The sequence below is a fragment of the Pristiophorus japonicus genome, chromosome 19 (assembly GCF_044704955.1).
Source record: "Pristiophorus japonicus isolate sPriJap1 chromosome 19, sPriJap1.hap1, whole genome shotgun sequence".
Taxonomy (NCBI): Eukaryota; Metazoa; Chordata; class Chondrichthyes; family Pristiophoridae; genus Pristiophorus; species Pristiophorus japonicus.
The window spans coordinates 14,272,645-14,289,479 of NC_091995.1; positions in this window are offsets into that span (position 1 = coordinate 14,272,645).

Here is a 16,835-nt window from a genome sequence, read left to right on the forward strand (position 1 = left end):
ACCGTCTCAAAGAACATTTGACGTAGTTGAAAAAGGACACTGAGAAAAGCATGCGTCGTTATCATGAAATTTTGGAAGATTCCATACAGCATTCAAAGGACATTGAAGAAACCCTGGAAGACACTCAATAGTGAGAACATGTATGGAATTAGGAAATGAATGTGAATATCCATCCGTTGATTCGTATATTCTCTCACATATTGATGATCATACAGTTCGGGCTAGCTGTCAGATGGGGAATTGAGTTATCCATGACCTCTAGAAAGAGGCAATGAAGGAAGAAAGCAAAAGCTTTAATTATGGAACAATGAAAGTTGTTAGCTGAGTAACCTGAAATACTTTGAGACATAGGTCACGTCCCGAGTCCCTCAAACCACGTGGCTGATCACCACAGAATGGAGCAGGGGACATACGATGTAGTAGAATTCAGTTGGTAATCTTGCGCTGGGTAGCCAAGTACCAAAAGGGGAGATTGATGTGGGGCTATTCAGCTCTGTTATAATTAAAAGGTTAAGAATGGATCTCGCAATTTAAACGAGCTGACATAGGCTTTTGTAGTGGTCAACTTTATAAGGGTGTTTAAAGGGAAATAACATATCAGAATGATTAATTGTTACAAGCTGTGTAACCTGAGGACAATTACAGGAAGCCTAACTGTTGAACCACAGGAAATCCAGAGGGGCAGCTAAACAGGACAAGGGGTCAAAAGTGACACAATGGGAAAACTCCATCAGATCAAGGCAAGAGAGATAAGATAACATTCCAATGTGCTAATGATTTTTTGGTACACAGTGAGGTTTATGCAAAAGTACTGGAGATAGGCATGGTCAGGATTGTGCCGTTACTTTGAGTGACAAGATTTTTGACCATTCAAATCAAAGTATGTCTCATGTATTGAATGTCTGGCCATTATAGGCCGAGGAATGGTATAAAAACCCTGTGTTTTCTTTCTTTACAGAGAACAAGTGAAGACAGCTCAGCAACAGGTTGACTGCAGACTTGACTCTCCCTTGCAAGAAATTAAAGGCTACTTGAATCTTCGAATCCAGGCCTAGTGTTGAGTGTTAATTCTAAATACTCCACTACAAGTAGTAAAGTGGAAATGGGAGACAGTGGGGGCAATTGTAGCCTGGCGGGAAACTGATGGGATCAAGTGGACTGCTGGATTTACACCTTGTCTGTAATGTATGCACTTGTGAGTATGATCACAGGTTTGTAGAGTTGTTGCATTGTGAGTGGCTTAGCCAGTCATGTGATGTTCACAAGTCTCAATAAAACCCCAGCCAGTTGGGTTCGGAGGATCCACGATAAGATATACGGTTGTGAGCCTGGTGGATGAACTGGTAATGTGTCGTGTGATTGTTAAACCTTTGCGAATAAATCAACTAGTTCTTAATAGCAATGTTTTGCTAGGAATTCTTAAGCAATGAACCCATGAAGCAAATACATTACACAGTCCTATATTTCACTAGAACATAAGAATTAGGAACAGGAGTCGGCCATACAGCCCCTCGAGCCTGCTCCGCCATTGAATAAGATCATGGCTGATCTTCGACTTCAACTCCACTTCCCTGCACTATCCCCATATCCCTTGATTCCCTTAATATTCAAAAATCTATCGATCTCTGTCTTGAATATACTCAATGACTGAGCCTCCACAACCCTCTGGGGTAGAGAATTCCAAAGATTCACCATCCTCTGAGTGAAGAAATTTCTCCTCATCTCAGTCCTAAATGACCGATTCTTTATCCTGAGGCTGTGACCCCTGGTTCTAGGCTCTCCAGCCAGGGGAAAACATCCTCTCAGCATCTAATAATTCTCCATTGACCGGTGAAATTCAAAGGGGCCGGGAACGGTTAAAGGGGAGTATCACAATAGGAGGACAACTATCCTGAAAGAATTTCGGAGCGTCTCGGAGGCAATCTTAACCCAATCTGAACCTTTGATGAGAGGGCTAACAAGAGAAGGGCAAAAAAATGAAGGGAAGAGGGGATGCCCAAGTTGTAGGTGTGAGTCTAACCTCCAGCACTGAGCCCTGCTGATGTGGAACTGGTGCTGAATGAGGTGGGGGTGAGTAGGATTACCTTCTCTCCTATTCCATCTTAATCTCGATAGGACTGGAATACAAAGGACAGGAAGTTATGCACCAGTTGTATAAAGCTCTGGTTAGACCCCATCTGGAGCAACTGCATTTGGTTCCAGGCACTGCACCGTAGGAAGGATATATTGGCCTTGGAGGGATTGCAACACAGATTCACCAGAATGATACCGGGGCAGGGGGGGGGGGGGGGGGGGGAGGGGGCGGTGGTTAAAGATGCACAGACGAGACTTGAATTCCCTTGAATGTAGAAGATTAAGGGATGATTTAACTGAGGTGCGTGAGATGATTAAAGGATTCGATCGGGTGGATCGAGTTACTCTGATGGTGGTTGGGAGGGGGGGGTGAAGTCAAGAACCAGCGGGCATAACCTTAAAATTAGAGCTAGTCAGCGATGATGTCAGGAAGCACTTCTTCACACAAAGGATAGTGGAAATCTGCAACTTTTTGAAGTGTAGTCACTGTTGCAACGTAGTAAACACAGCCGCCAATTTGCAAACAGCAAGCTCCCAAAAACAGCGAGGAGATAAATGACAAGATAATCTGTGTTGGTTGAGGGATAAATATTGGGCAGGCCACATAGTCCGCATGCCAGACTCGAGACTCCCAAAGCAAGCACTCTACGCCGAGCTCCTTCACGGTAAACGAGCCAAAGGTGGGCAGCGGAAACGTTACAAGGACACCCTCAAAGCCTCCCTGATAAAGTGCGACATCCCCACTGACACCTGGGAGTCACTGGGCCAAAGACCGTCCTCAGTGGAGAAAGTGCATCCGGGAGGGAGCTGAGCACCTCGAGTCTCAACGCTGCGAGCACGCAGAAATCAAGCGCAGGCAGCGGAAAGAGCGTGCGGCAAACCAGTCCCACACTCCCTTACCCTCAACAATTGTCTGTCCTACCTGTGACAGAGTCTGTGGCTCTCGTATTGGACTGTTCAGCCACCTAAGAACTCACTTCAGGAGTGAAAGCAAGTCTTCCTCGATTCCGAGGGACTGCCTATGATGATGATGATGATTGGACACCATGTCGAAACTCCTCTGCATTTCTCCAAAATAGTGCCCATGGGATTTTTTACATCCACCCGAGGGGGCAGTCAGAGCCTCGGTTTAATGTCTCCTCCAAAAGATGGCACCTCTGACAGTGCGGCGCTCCCTCAGCACTGCACTGGGAGTGTCAGCCTAGAATTTGTGCTCAAGTCCCTGGAGTGTGAATTGAACTCACAACCTTCTGACTCAGAGGCGAGAGAGTGCAACCCACTGAGCCCCAATCGACACCTTTGGGTGAAAGAGTTCCACGTGACTTCCCTCCTTAACCAAACTAAATAGGAATAAAACCAAACTAAAACTGGGGACATAGTCTTAGAATAAGGGGCCGACCAATTAAAACTGAGATGAGGAGGCATTTCTTCTCTCAGAGGGTTGTAAATCTGTGTAATTCTCTGCCGCAGAGAGCTGTAGAGGCTGGGTCATTGAATATATTTAAGGCGGAGATAGATAGATTTTTGAGCGATAAGAGAGTAAAGGGTTATGGGGAGTGGGCATGATCTTATTGAATGGCGGAGCAGTCTCGATAGGCCGAATGGCCTAATCCTGCTCCTATTTCTTCTGTTCTTATGTTAACTGCGCCCCCCCCCCGCCACCTACGCCCCCAGGGACTTGATGCTGTCACTGCAATGAATGATTTGCACACTTGTCCTTACCCAAACGCCTGTAGGGCTCGGTGAATCCCATTTCCACCCAGTTGGTGTTGCTGTAAAATTTTTGAATGGTGTGCAAAACAATCCCTGAAGCGATCCTTTCATTATCTAGCAAGTCCGTATTTACGTTCTGCTTCTTCAGGGTAGAATACATGGCAGTCCGCTTGCTTTGGATTTTGTTCACCCCTGCAAAGGAAGATGTACGTCAAAGATAGGGTGCAGCTGTTGGGGAATGGATGCTCTTATTTGTAAGTTTCGGAGTGACTGCTGCCAACGACCTGGAAGTTGCCAAGATGCAGTTGACGTAGAACCGTCAGGTCCCCAATTTCAAAAAATAATGTTCACCATAACAGACGGAGGATCTGAGAATCATAGAATCATAGAATCATAGACATTTACAGCAAGGAAGGAAGCAATTTCGGCCCATCGTGTCCATGGCGACCGACCAAGAACTATCCAGTCAAATCCCACTTTCCAGCTCGACATCCGTAGCCCTGTAGGTTACGGTACTTCAAGTGCACATCCAAGTACTTTTTAAATATAATGAGGGTTTCTGCCTCTAACACCCTTTCACACGGTGAGTTACAGACCCCCACTACCTTTTCTGGGCGAAGAAATTTCCCCATATCTTTGGAACTTTTACGTCCACCCGAGAGAGCAGACGGGGCCTCGGTTTAACGTCTCATCTGAAAGACGCCACCTTGGGCAGTGCAGCACTCCCTCAGCACTGCACTGGAGTGTCAGCCTAGATTTTTGTACTCGTGTCTTTGACGTGGGGATTGAACTTAAGCACCTCGTTCCCCAAATGCGTTTTTGCTGGACTGCACTGCCATTGAACGTGCTCCGGGATGGTGGGGGAATAATTGGGAAAGGATTACGTCATGTCGATCAATTCGACAAGGCAACCAGTATTGCGGCAATCAATAATTTTAATGTAACAGGCACCGTTAGTTACACACAGAGACAGTGAGAACCAAAGAAAGATGTTGCACCAATCCTTTGGAGAGCAGGCGAACATCTGTTGAAATTTGTAATGTATGCACCTGTGAGTATGCTCACAGGTTTGTAGAGCTGTTTCACCGTTTAATGTTCAAAAAGTTTTATTTGTTAATTTGTTGGTTCTTTAATAAGGTGGCACTTGAGTTAAAGTTCCACTTAAAATAGTTGTAGAGCTGTTGCATTGTGAGTGGCGTAGCCAGTCACGTAATGTTCACAAGACTCAATAAAACCCCAGCCAGTTGGGTTCGGGGGACCGCGATGAGGCATGCAGTTGTAAGCCTGGTGGATGAACTGATAATGTGTAGTGTGATTGTTAAACCTTTATTAATAAACCAACCGCTCTTAACGGCGAGGTGTTGCTAGGAATTCTTAAGCAAAGAACCCATGATGCAAATACATTACAAAACTGTTCCTCTTTGTTCCTGTTCTCTCTCTATACCGCCCCAAGCTCCAACGACCATGACGCCCTCCAACCCTCAGCCTGTCATTAACATTGCAGCCCCTTTAACCCACACCCAGGCATGCTTTCCATTTTGCTTCTCCTCGACTCTTCCTAGAAGTTTTTGCAGCAGACACTACTTGTACCAACTGGGATAGCAGCCGCCCACGACCATTGCTGAGCACCTCGGTCACACACTTACCCTGCTGGAACTTTTCACAGTAAAAGTAATAGGCAGCGTCTTTGGGTTTGTATATTTCCAACTCGTTGTTTCCTTCAATGATCTTCTCGATCGCCTGCACAAATCGGGAGGGTGAAACTGGAGCTGCTTGAGGACCACAATAAAGAGGAATTAGTGGCCATCTGCTCCATTGGAGACACTGTGCCTAAATGAACCGATGCCAGTCAGGTGTTGCCATTGAAATTGGCCAGAGACGTAAAACAGACGGAATCACAATTGACCACCCCCCCTACCACCCCCCCTCCCCCCGGCCCCACCATCCTCGTCTGCCACCCAGACACGCCACGGCACACCATCTTGCCATCCGGAGGAGGCGGAGGTCCCCAATCGAGGGCTCTCTACCTGGGAGTCCACCCATTGTTTATTGGGGACTTGGCCTGGAGGGACTTCTGCGGTCTGGAGGAGTCCGTGCTCCATGTGTATGTACAATGTGTGAGGTTGCAGCACCACTTCCATTATTTGAAGAGGCTGTTCCTCGCTTTTTGGCTGCACTTCAGTCCCACACTCCTGATCTTTGGGCACCCCTGGTGCGGAGGGGAGCGGCGGCCTCCTCGTAGGACTGCTCCTGGGCATGGCTGGACAGCCCAACTGCCTGTCTCCCTTCCGCGGTTACATTCACGCCATGGTGGCCCTGAAGATGGAGCACATCAGTACGCTCGTGGCCTTCCACGACAGGTGGGCACAGGCGGGACTGGAGTGCTTCATCACCCCTGGCAACCAAATTTTAATTTGACCGTTTAAGGTTCACAAAGTTTTACTTGTTAATTTGTCAGTTCTAGTGTCCCCTTTGATCAGGGGGCACTCGGTTTTATCGTTTAGTTAAAATAGTTGTAGAGCTGTTGAGTTGTGAGTGGCTGAGCCAGTCACATGATGTTAACAAGACTCAATAAAACCCCAACCAGTTGGGTTCAGCGGGTCTACGATGAGGCAGGTTATTGTGAGCCTAGTGGATGAACTTGTAATGTGTAGTGTGATTGTTAAACCATTTGATAATAAACCAACTAGTTCTTAATAGCAATGTGTTGCTATGAATTCTTAAGCAAAGGACCCATGAAGCAAATACATTACAAGGATAACTGGACAATCGAAGGAAAACACAACAAGAGTGGAATCACAAAGAAGATACGCCTTAAAAGCTGCAGGCCACACTTGGAGTGTTATGAACAGTTGTGGTCTCCAGATTGTGAAAAGGATACAGAGGCACTGGAGAAGGTCCAAAAAAGTTTTACAAGGGTAATTCCAGAGCTCTGAGATTATAGGGATCAAGAAAGATTAAACAGGCTGGGTCTCTGTTCTCTAGAGGCGAGAGATGAGAGGCAACCTGCTCGAGGTCTTCACGATTATGAAAGGGTTTGTTAGGGCCGAGAAATTGTTTCCACTTGTGGTGGTAGGAGGCCATGAATCTAAGTCACTAATAAATCCAACAGGGAATTCATGACAAGCTTCCTTACGCAGAGAGTGGTTAGAATGTGGAGCTCGCTATCTCATGGAATAGTTGAGGCGAATAGTATATATGCCTTTAAGGGGAAGCTAGATAAGCACATGAGGAAGAAAAGAATATATTGATAGAGTGAGGTGCAGTAAGGTGGAAGGAGGCTCGTGTGGAGTATAAACGCTGGCCTGTTTCTATGCTGTAACTTCTAAGTAATAGCACTATTTAATATTAAGTAAAACCCTAATTCCAGCATGTGCCGACTATAGTCGACAGCCTATTCACAGCTTGTTGGGAGTGGGGAGCGGGGTCGTGGCAAGCCCTTTTGACTCAGTGGTTACACACATACCGTGATTATCCGCACAAACACTTTTGCGGCCTTCTGCACATGTGCGCTGTATACCCGAGCCGGCAGGCACAGTACCCATTGGTTCAGGACTGCACTATGGCCCACTCTTTCCTTGGCTCCGAGGGGGGAAGGTCAGGGGATCCGTTGTTGGCGGGGTGGGAGGAGGGGGGAAGAGAGAGGATCGAAAGGGGAGAGAGAAGAAATCTGAGGGGGTGAGAGAGAGGATCGAAGGGTCTGAGAGAGAGAGGGAATTGGAGTGGGGGAGAGGGAATCAGTGGGGGGAGAGAGAGAGGGAATCAGAGGGGGAGAGGGAGAGGGAATTGAAGGTGAGTGAGAGAGGGAAATGGAGGGGGAGAGTGAGAGGGAATTGGAGGGGGAGAGTGAGAGAGGGAATCGGAGGGGGAGAGAGAGAGGAAATCGGAGGAGGAGAGAGAGAGAGAGAGGGAAATGGAGGGGGAGAGAGGGAGGGAATTGGAGGGGGAGAGAGAGAGAATTGGAGGGGGAGAGAGAGAGAGGGATTGGGAGGGGAGAGAGAGAGAGAGGGAATCGGAAGGGGAGAAAATGATGGGATCGGAGTCGGGAGAGAGAGAGAGGATTGGACTGGGGAGAGTGAGAGGGAATCAGAGGGCGGAGAGAGAGGCAATGGGAGGGAGAGAGAGAGGATTGGAGGGGTGAGAGAGAGGGAATAGGAGGGGAGGAGAGAGAGAGGGAATTGGGTGGGGGAGAGAGAGAAGGGGAATCAGAGGGGGAGAGCGAGGGAATGGGAGGGGGATAAAGAGAGGATCGGAGGGGGTGAGAGAGAGGGAATCAGAGAGTGAGAGAGAGGGAATTAGAAGGGGAGAGAGAGCGGATCGGAGGGGATGAGAGGGAATCAGAGGGTGAGAGAGAGGGAATTAGAAGGGGAGAGAGAGCGGATCAGAGGGGATGAGAGAGAGGGAATCAGAGGGTGAGAGAGATGGAATTAGAAGGGGAGAGAGAGGGGACCGATGGGGAGAGAAAGAGAGAGAGTGAGGGAATTGAAAGAGGAAAGCGAGAGAGGGAATTGGAGGGGGAAAGGGAGAGACGGATTTGGAGGGGTGTGAGAGAGGGAATTGGAGGGGGGGAAGAGAGGGAATGGGAGGGGGAGAGAGAGAGGGAATTGTAGGGGGAGAGTCAGAGGGAATCGGAGGAGGAGAGAGAGAGAGGGAATTGGAGGGGAGAGTGAGAGGGAATTGGAGAGGGGGAGAGAGAGAGAGAGAGGGAATTGGAGGGGTGAGAGAGAGGGAAACATAGAAACATAGAAAATAGGTGCAGGAGTAGGCCATTCAGTCTTCGAGCCTGCACTACCATTCAATAAGATCATGGCTGATCATTCACCTCAGTACCCCATTCCTGCTTTCTCTCCATACCACTTGATCCCTTGAGCCACAAGGGCCATATCTAACTCCCCCTTGAATATATGTATTGAACTGTCATCAACAACTCTCTGCGGCAGGGAATTCCACAGGTGAACAACTCTCTGAGTGAAGAAGTTTCTCCTCATCTCAGTCCTAAATGGCTTGCCCCTTATCCTTAGACTATGTCCCCTGGTTCTGGACTTCCCCAACATCGGGAACATTCTTCCTACAGCTAACCTGTCTAGTCCTATCAGAATTTTATATGTGTCTATGAGATCCTCTCTCATCCTTCTAAACTCCAGTGAATACAGGCCCAGTCGATCCAGTCTCTCCTCATATGACAGCCCAGCCATCCCTGGAATCAGTCTGGTGAATCTTCGTTGCACTCCCTCAATAGCAAGAACGCCCTTCCTCAGATTAGGGGACCAAAACTGAACACAATATTCCAGGTGAGGCCTCACCATGGCCCTGTACAACAGCAGTAAGACCTCCCTGCTCCTATACTCAAATCCCCTAGCTATGAAGAACAACATGTCATTTGCCTTCTTCACCGGCTGCTGTACCTGCATGCCAACTTTCAATGACTGATGTACCATGACACCCAGGTCTCGCTGCACCTCCCCTTTTCCTAATCTGCCGTCATTCAGATAATATTCTGCCTTCATGTTTTTGCCACCAAAGTGGATAACCTCACATTTATCCACATTATACTGCATCTGCCATGTGTTTGCCCACTCACCTAAAATGTCCAAGTCACCCTGCAGTCTTTTAGCGTCCTCCTCACAGCTCACACTGCCACCCAACTTAGTGTCATCTGCAAACTTGAAGGTATTACACTCAATTCCCTCATACAAATCATTGATGTATATTGTAAATAGCTGGGGTCCCAGCACTGAGCCCTGCGGCACCCCACTAGTTACTGCCTGCCATTCTGAAAAGGACCCGTTTATCCCAACTCTCTGCTTCCTGTCTGCCAACCACAGGAGACTGGGAGGCAATTGGAGGGGAGAGTGAGAGGGAATTGGAGGGGGAGAGTGAGAGGGAATTGGAGAGCCAGAGATAGGGAATTGGAGGGGGAGAGAGAGAATGAGAATTGGAGGGGTGAGAGAGAGGGAATTGGAAGGAAGAGAGAGAGAGGGGATTGGAGGGGGAGAGAGGGGAAATTGGAGGGAGAGAGAGAGGGAATTGGAGGGGTGAGAGAGAGGGAATTGGAGGGGAGAGAAAGAGAGGGAATCGGAGAGAGAGAGAGAGGATCAAGTGTGGGAGAGAGAATCGGATGGGAGGGAAGAGAGAGAAGGGATTGGAGGGGGAGGGTGAGAGAGGGAATTGGAGGAGGGGAGAGGGGATCGAAAGGAGGAGAGAGAGAATCGGAGGGATAGAGGGGAGTAAGAGGATCGGAGGGAGAGAGAGAGAGTCTAGGAGGCTGAGAAAGAAAGGCAATCTGAGGGGGAGCGAGAGATCAGAGTGGGAAGGGAGAGAGGGAATCGGAGGGGAGAGAGAGGGAATTGGGTGGGGGAGAGAGCGAGGGGAATCAGAGGGTGGCAAGCGAGGGAAATGGAGGGGGAGAGAGAGAGGATCGGAAGGGGGTGAAAGAGAGGGAATCAGAGGGTGAGAGAGAGGGAATCAGAGGGGGAGAGCAAGGGGATCGATGGTGAGGGGGAGAGAGAGTGAGAGAGAGGGAATTGAAGGAGGAGAGCGAGAGAGGGAATTGGAGGGGAGAGTGAGAGGGAATTGGAGCGGGAAAGTGAGAGGGAATTGGAGGGGGAGGGAGAGGAAATTGGAAGGAGAGAGAGAGGGAATTGGAGGGGTGAGGGAGAGGAAATTCGAGGGGAGAGAGAGAGGGGGAATCGGAGGGGGAGAGAGAGGATCAAGGCTGGGAGAGAGGATCGGAAGGAAGAGAGAGAGGGATTGGAAGGGGAGGGTGAGAGAGGGAATTGGAGGGGAGAAAAAGATGGAATCGGAGTTGAAAGAGAGAGTGGATTGGACTGGGGAGAGAGAGAGGGAATCAGAGGGGGGAGAGAGAGAGGGAATGGGAGGGAGAGATGATCAGATGGGGTGAAAAAGAGGGTACAGGAAGGGAGGAGAGATAGAGGGAATTGGAGGGGAGAGAGGTGGAATCAGAGGGGGAGAGTGTGGGAATCTGCGGTGGGGGAGAGAGACGATCAAAGCGGAGAGAGAGAGAGAGGGAATCAGAGGGGGAGAGAGAGAGAGGGAATCAGAGGGGGAGAGAGAGAGAGTCAGAGTGGGAATTAGAGGGGGAGAGAGAGGGGATCGATGGGGGGGAGGGCGGAGAGAGAGGGAATTGAAGGGGGAGAGAGAGGGGGGGAATTGGAAGGGGGGAGAGAGGTCTTCGGTGGGGGGGGTAGAGAGAGAGAGGATCGGCGCGTGAGAGAGAGAGGAAATTGGAGGGGAGAGAGAGAGAATTGGAGGGGGAGAGAGAGAGAGAGGGAATCGGAAGGGGAGAAAATGATGGGATCGGAGTCGGGAGAGAGAGAGAGGATTGGACTGGGGAGAGTGAGAGGGAATCAGAGGGCGGAGAGAGAGGCAATGGGAGGGAGAGAGAGAGGATTGGAGGGGTGAGAGAGAGGGAATAGGAGGGGAGGAGAGAGAGAGGGAATTGGGTGGGGGAGAGAGAGAGGGGGAATCAGAGGGGGAGAGCGAGGGAATGGGAGGGGAATAAAGAGAGGATCGGAGGGGGTGAGAGAGAGGGAATCAGAGGGTGAGAGAGAGGGAATTAGAAGGGGAGAGAGCGCGGATCGGAGGGGATGAGAGGGAATCAGAGGGTGAGAGAGAGGGAATTAGAAGGGGAGAGAGAGCGGATCAGAGGGGATGAGAGAGAGGGAATCAGAGGGTGAGAGAGATGGAATTAGAAGGGGAGAGAGAGGGGATCGATGGGGAGAGAAAGAGAGAGAGCGAGGGAATTGAAAGAAGAAAGCGAGAGAGGGAATTGGAGGGGGAAAGGGAGAGACGGATTTGGAGGGGTGTTAGAGAGGGAATTGGAGGGGGGAAGAGAGGGAATGGGAGGGGGAGAGAGAGAGGGAATTGGAGGGGGAGAGTCAGAGGGAATTGGAGAGGGGGAGAGAGAGAGAGAGAGGGAATTGGAGGGGTGAGAGAGAGGGAAACATAGAAACATAGAAAATAGGTGCAGGAGTAGGCCATTCAGTCTTCGAGCCTGCACTACCATTCAATAAGATCATGGCTGATCATTCACCTCAGTACCCCATTCCTGCTTTCTCTCCATACCACTTGATCCCTTGAGCCACAAGGGCCATATCTAACTCCCCCTTGAATATATGTATTGAACTGTCATCAACAACTCTCTGCGGCAGGGAATTCCACAGGTGAACAACTCTCTGAGTGAAGAAGTTTCTCCTCATCTCAGTCCTAAATGGCTTGCCCCTTATCCTTAGACTATGTCCCCTGGTTCTGGACTTCCCCAACATCGGGAACATTCTTCCTACAGCTAACCTGTCTAGTCCTATCAGAATTTTATATGTTTCTATGAGATCCTCTCTCATCCTTCTAAACTCCAGTGAATACAGGCCCAGTCGATCCAGTCTCTCCTCATATGACAGCCCAGCCATCCCTGGAATCAGTCTGGTGAATCTTCGTTGCACTCCCTCAATAGCAAGAACGCCCTTCCTCAGATTAGGGGACCAAAACTGAACACAATATTCCAGGTGAGGCCTCACCATGGCCCTGTACAACAGCAGTAAGACCTCCCTGCTCCTATACTCAAATCCCCTAGCTATGAAGAACAACATGTCATTTGCCTTCTTCACCGGCTGCTGTACCTGCATGCCAACTTTCAATGACTGATGTACCATGACACCCAGGTCTCGCTGCACCTCCCCTTTTCCTAATCTGCCGTCATTCAGATAATATTCTGCCTTCATGTTTTTGCCACCAAAGTGGATAACCTCACATTTATCCACATTATACTGCATCTGCCATGTGTTTGCCCACTCACCTAAAATGTCCAAGTCACCCTGCAGTCTTTTAGTGTCCTCCTCACAGCTCACACTGCCACCCAGCTTAGTGTCATCTGCAAACTTGAAGGTATTACACTCAATTCCCTCATACAAATCATTGATGTATATTGTAAATAGCTGGGGTCCCAGCACTGAGCCCTGCGGCACCCCACTAGTTACTGCCTGCCATTCTGAAAAGGACCCGTTTATCCCAACTCTCTGCTTCCTGTCTGCCAACCACAGGAGACTGGGAGGCAATTGGAGGGGAGAGAGAGAGAGGGAATTGGAGGGGAGAGTGAGAGGGAATTGGAGGGGGAGAGTGAGAGGGAATTGGAGAGCCAGAGATAGGGAATTGGAGGGGGAGAGAGAGAATGAGAATTGGAGGGGTGAGAGAGAGGGAATTGGAAGGAAGAGAGAGAGAGGGGATTGGAGGGGGAGAGAGGGGAAATTGGAGGGAGAGAGAGAGGGAATTGGAGGGGTGAGAGAGAGGGAATTGGAGGGGAGAGAAAGAGAGGGAATCGGAGAGAGAGAGAGAGGATCAAGTGTGGGAGAGAGAATCGGATGGGAGGGAAGAGAGAGAAGGGATTGGAGGGGGAGGGTGAGAGAGGGAATTGGAGGAGGGGAGAGGGGATCGAAAGGGGGAGAGAGAGAATCGGAGGGATAGAGGGGAGTAAGAGGATCGGAGGGAGAGAGAGAGAGTCTAGGAGGCTGAGAGAGAAAGGCAATCTGAGGGGGAGCGAGAGGATCAGAGTGGGAAGGGAGAGAGGGAATCGGAGGGGAGAGAGAGGGAATTGGGTGGGGGAGAGAGCGAGGGGAATCAGAGGGTGGCAAGCGAGGGAAATGGAGGGGGAGAGAGAGAGGATCGGAAGGGGGTGAAAGAGAGGGAATCAGAGGGTGAGAGAGAGGGAATCAGAGGGGGGAGAGAGAGAGGGAATGGGAGGGAGAGATGATCAGATGGGGTGAAAAAGAGGGTACAGGAAGGGAGGAGAGATAGAGGGAATTGGAGGGGAGAGAGGTTGAATCAGAGGGGGAGAGTGTGGGAATCTGCGGTGGGGGAGAGAGACGATCAAAGCGGAGAGAGAGAGAGAGGGAATCAGAGGGGGAGAGAGAGAGAGTCAGAGTGGGAGAGAGAGAGAGGGAATCGGAGGGGGAGAGAGAGAGAGTCAGAGTGGGAATTAGAGGGGGAGAGAGAGGGGATCGATGGGGGGGAGGACGGAGAGAGAGGGAATTGAAGGGGGAGAGAGAGGGGGGGAATTGGAAGGGGGGAGAGAGGTCTTCGGCGGGGGGGGGAGAGAGAGAGAGGATCGGCGCGTGAGAGAGAGAGGAAATTGGAGGGGAGAGAGAGAGAATTGGAGGGGGAGAGAGAGAGATAGGGAATCGGAAGGGGAGAAAATGATGGGATCGGAGTCGGGAGAGAGAGAGAGGATTGGACTGGGGAGAGTGAGAGGGAATCAGAGGGCGGAGAGAGAGGCAATGGGAGGGAGAGAGAGAGGATTGGAGGGGTGAGAGAGAGGGAATAGGAGGGGAGGAGAGAGAGAGGGAATTGGGTGGGGGAGAGAGAGAGGGGGAATCAGAGGGGGAGAGCGAGGGAATGGGAGGGGAATAAAGAGAGGATCGGAGGGGGTGAGAGAGAGGGAATCAGAGGGTGAGAGAGAGGGAATTAGAAGGGGAGAGAGCGCGGATCGGAGGGGATGAGAGGGAATCAGAGGGTGAGAGAGAGGGAATTAGAAGGGGAGAGAGAGCGGATCAGAGGGGATGAGAGAGAGGGAATCAGAGGGTGAGAGAGATGGAATTAGAAGGGGAGAGAGAGGGGATCGATGGGGAGAGAAAGAGAGAGAGCGAGGGAATTGAAAGAAGAAAGCGAGAGAGGGAATTGGAGGGGGAAAGGGAGAGACGGATTTGGAGGGGTGTTAGAGAGGGAATTGGAGGGGGGAAGAGAGGGAATGGGAGGGGGAGAGAGAGAGGGAATTGGAGGGGGAGAGTCAGAGGGAATTGGAGAGGGGGAGAGAGAGAGAGAGAGGGAATTTTAGGGGTGAGAGAGAGGGAAACATAGAAACATAGAAAATAGGTGCAGGAGTAGGCCATTCAGTCTTCGAGCCTGCACTACCATTCAATAAGATCATGGCTGATCATTCACCTCAGTACCCCATTCCTGCTTTCTCTCCATACCACTTGATCCCTTGAGCCACAAGGGCCATATCTAACTCCCCCTTGAATATATGTATTGAACTGTCATCAACAACTCTCTGCGGCAGGGAATTCCACAGGTGAACAACTCTCTGAGTGAAGAAGTTTCTCCTCATCTCAGTCCTAAATGGCTTGCCCCTTATCCTTAGACTATGTCCCCTGGTTCTGGACTTCCCCAACATCGGGAACATTCTTCCTACAGCTAACCTGTCTAGTCCTATCAGAATTTTATATGTTTCTATGAGATCCTCTCTCATCCTTCTAAACTCCAGTGAATACAGGCCCAGTCGATCCAGTCTCTCCTCATATGACAGCCCAGCCATCCCTGGAATCAGTCTGGTGAATCTTCGTTGCACTCCCTCAATAGCAAGAACGCCCTTCCTCAGATTAGGGGACCAAAACTGAACACAATATTCCAGGTGAGGCCTCACCATGGCCCTGTACAACAGCAGTAAGACCTCCCTGCTCCTATACTCAAATCCCCTAGCTATGAAGAACAACATGTCATTTGCCTTCTTCACCGGCTGCTGTACCTGCATGCCAACTTTCAATGACTGATGTACCATGACACCCAGGTCTCGCTGCACCTCCCCTTTTCCTAATCTGCCGTCATTCAGATAATATTCTGCCTTCATGTTTTTGCCACCAAAGTGGATAACCTCACATTTATCCACATTATACTGCATCTGCCATGTGTTTGCCCACTCACCTAAAATGTCCAAGTCACCCTGCAGTCTTTTAGTGTCCTCCTCACAGCTCACACTGCCACCCAGCTTAGTGTCATCTGCAAACTTGAAGGTATTACACTCAATTCCCTCATACAAATCATTGATGTATATTGTAAATAGCTGGGGTCCCAGCACTGAGCCCTGCGGCACCCCACTAGTTACTGCCTGCCATTCTGAAAAGGACCCGTTTATCCCAACTCTCTGCTTCCTGTCTGCCAACCACAGGAGACTGGGAGGCAATTGGAGGGGAGAGAGAGAGAGGGAATTAGAGGGGAGAGTGAGAGGGAATTGGAGGGGGAGAGTGAGAGGGAATTGGAGAGCCAGAGATAGGGAATTGGAGGGGGAGAGAGAGAATGAGAATTGGAGGGGTGAGAGAGAGGGAATTGGAAGGAAGAGAGAGAGAGGGGATTGGAGGGGGAGAGAGGGGAAATTGGAGGGAGAGAGAGAGGGAATTGGAGGGGTGAGAGAGAGGGAATTGGAGGGGAGAGAAAGAGAGGGAATCGGAGAGAGAGAGAGAGGATCAAGTGTGGGAGAGAGAATCGGATGGGAGGGAAGAGAGAGAAGGGATTGGAGGGGGAGGGTGAGAGAGGGAATTGGAGGAGGGGAGAGGGGATCGAAAGGGGGAGAGAGAGAATCGGAGGGATAGAGGGGAGTAAGAGGATCGGAGGGAGAGAGAGAGAGTCTAGGAGGCTGAGAGAGAAAGGCAATCTGAGGGGGAGCGAGAGGATCAGAGTGGGAAGGGAGAGAGGGAATCGGAGGGGAGAGAGAGGGAATTGGGTGGGGGAGAGAGCGAGGGGAATCAGAGGGTGGCAAGCGAGGGAAATGGAGGGGGAGAGAGAGAGGATCGGAAGGGGGTGAAAGAGAGGGAATCAGAGGGTGAGAGAGAGGGAATCAGAGGGGGAGAGCAAGGGGATCGATGGTGGGGGGGAGAGAGAGTGAGAGAGAGGGAATTGAAGGAGGAGAGCGAGAGAGGGAATTGGAGGGGAGAGTGAGAGGGAATTGTAGCGGGAAAGTGAGAGGGAATTGGAGGGGGAGGGAGAGGAAATTGGAAGGAGAGAGAGAGGGAATTGGAGGGGTGAGGGAGAGGAAATTCGAGGGGAGAGAGAAAGGGGGAATCGGAGGGGGAGAGAGAGGATCAAGGCTGGGAGAGAGGATCGGAAGGAAGAGAGAGAGGGATTGGAAGGAGAGGGTGAGAGAGGGAATTGGAGAGGAGAAAAAGATGGAATCGGAGTTGAAAGAGAGAGTGGATTGGACTGGGGAGAGAGAGAGGGAATCAGAGGGGGGAGAGAGAGAGGGAATGGGAGGGAGAGATGATCAGATG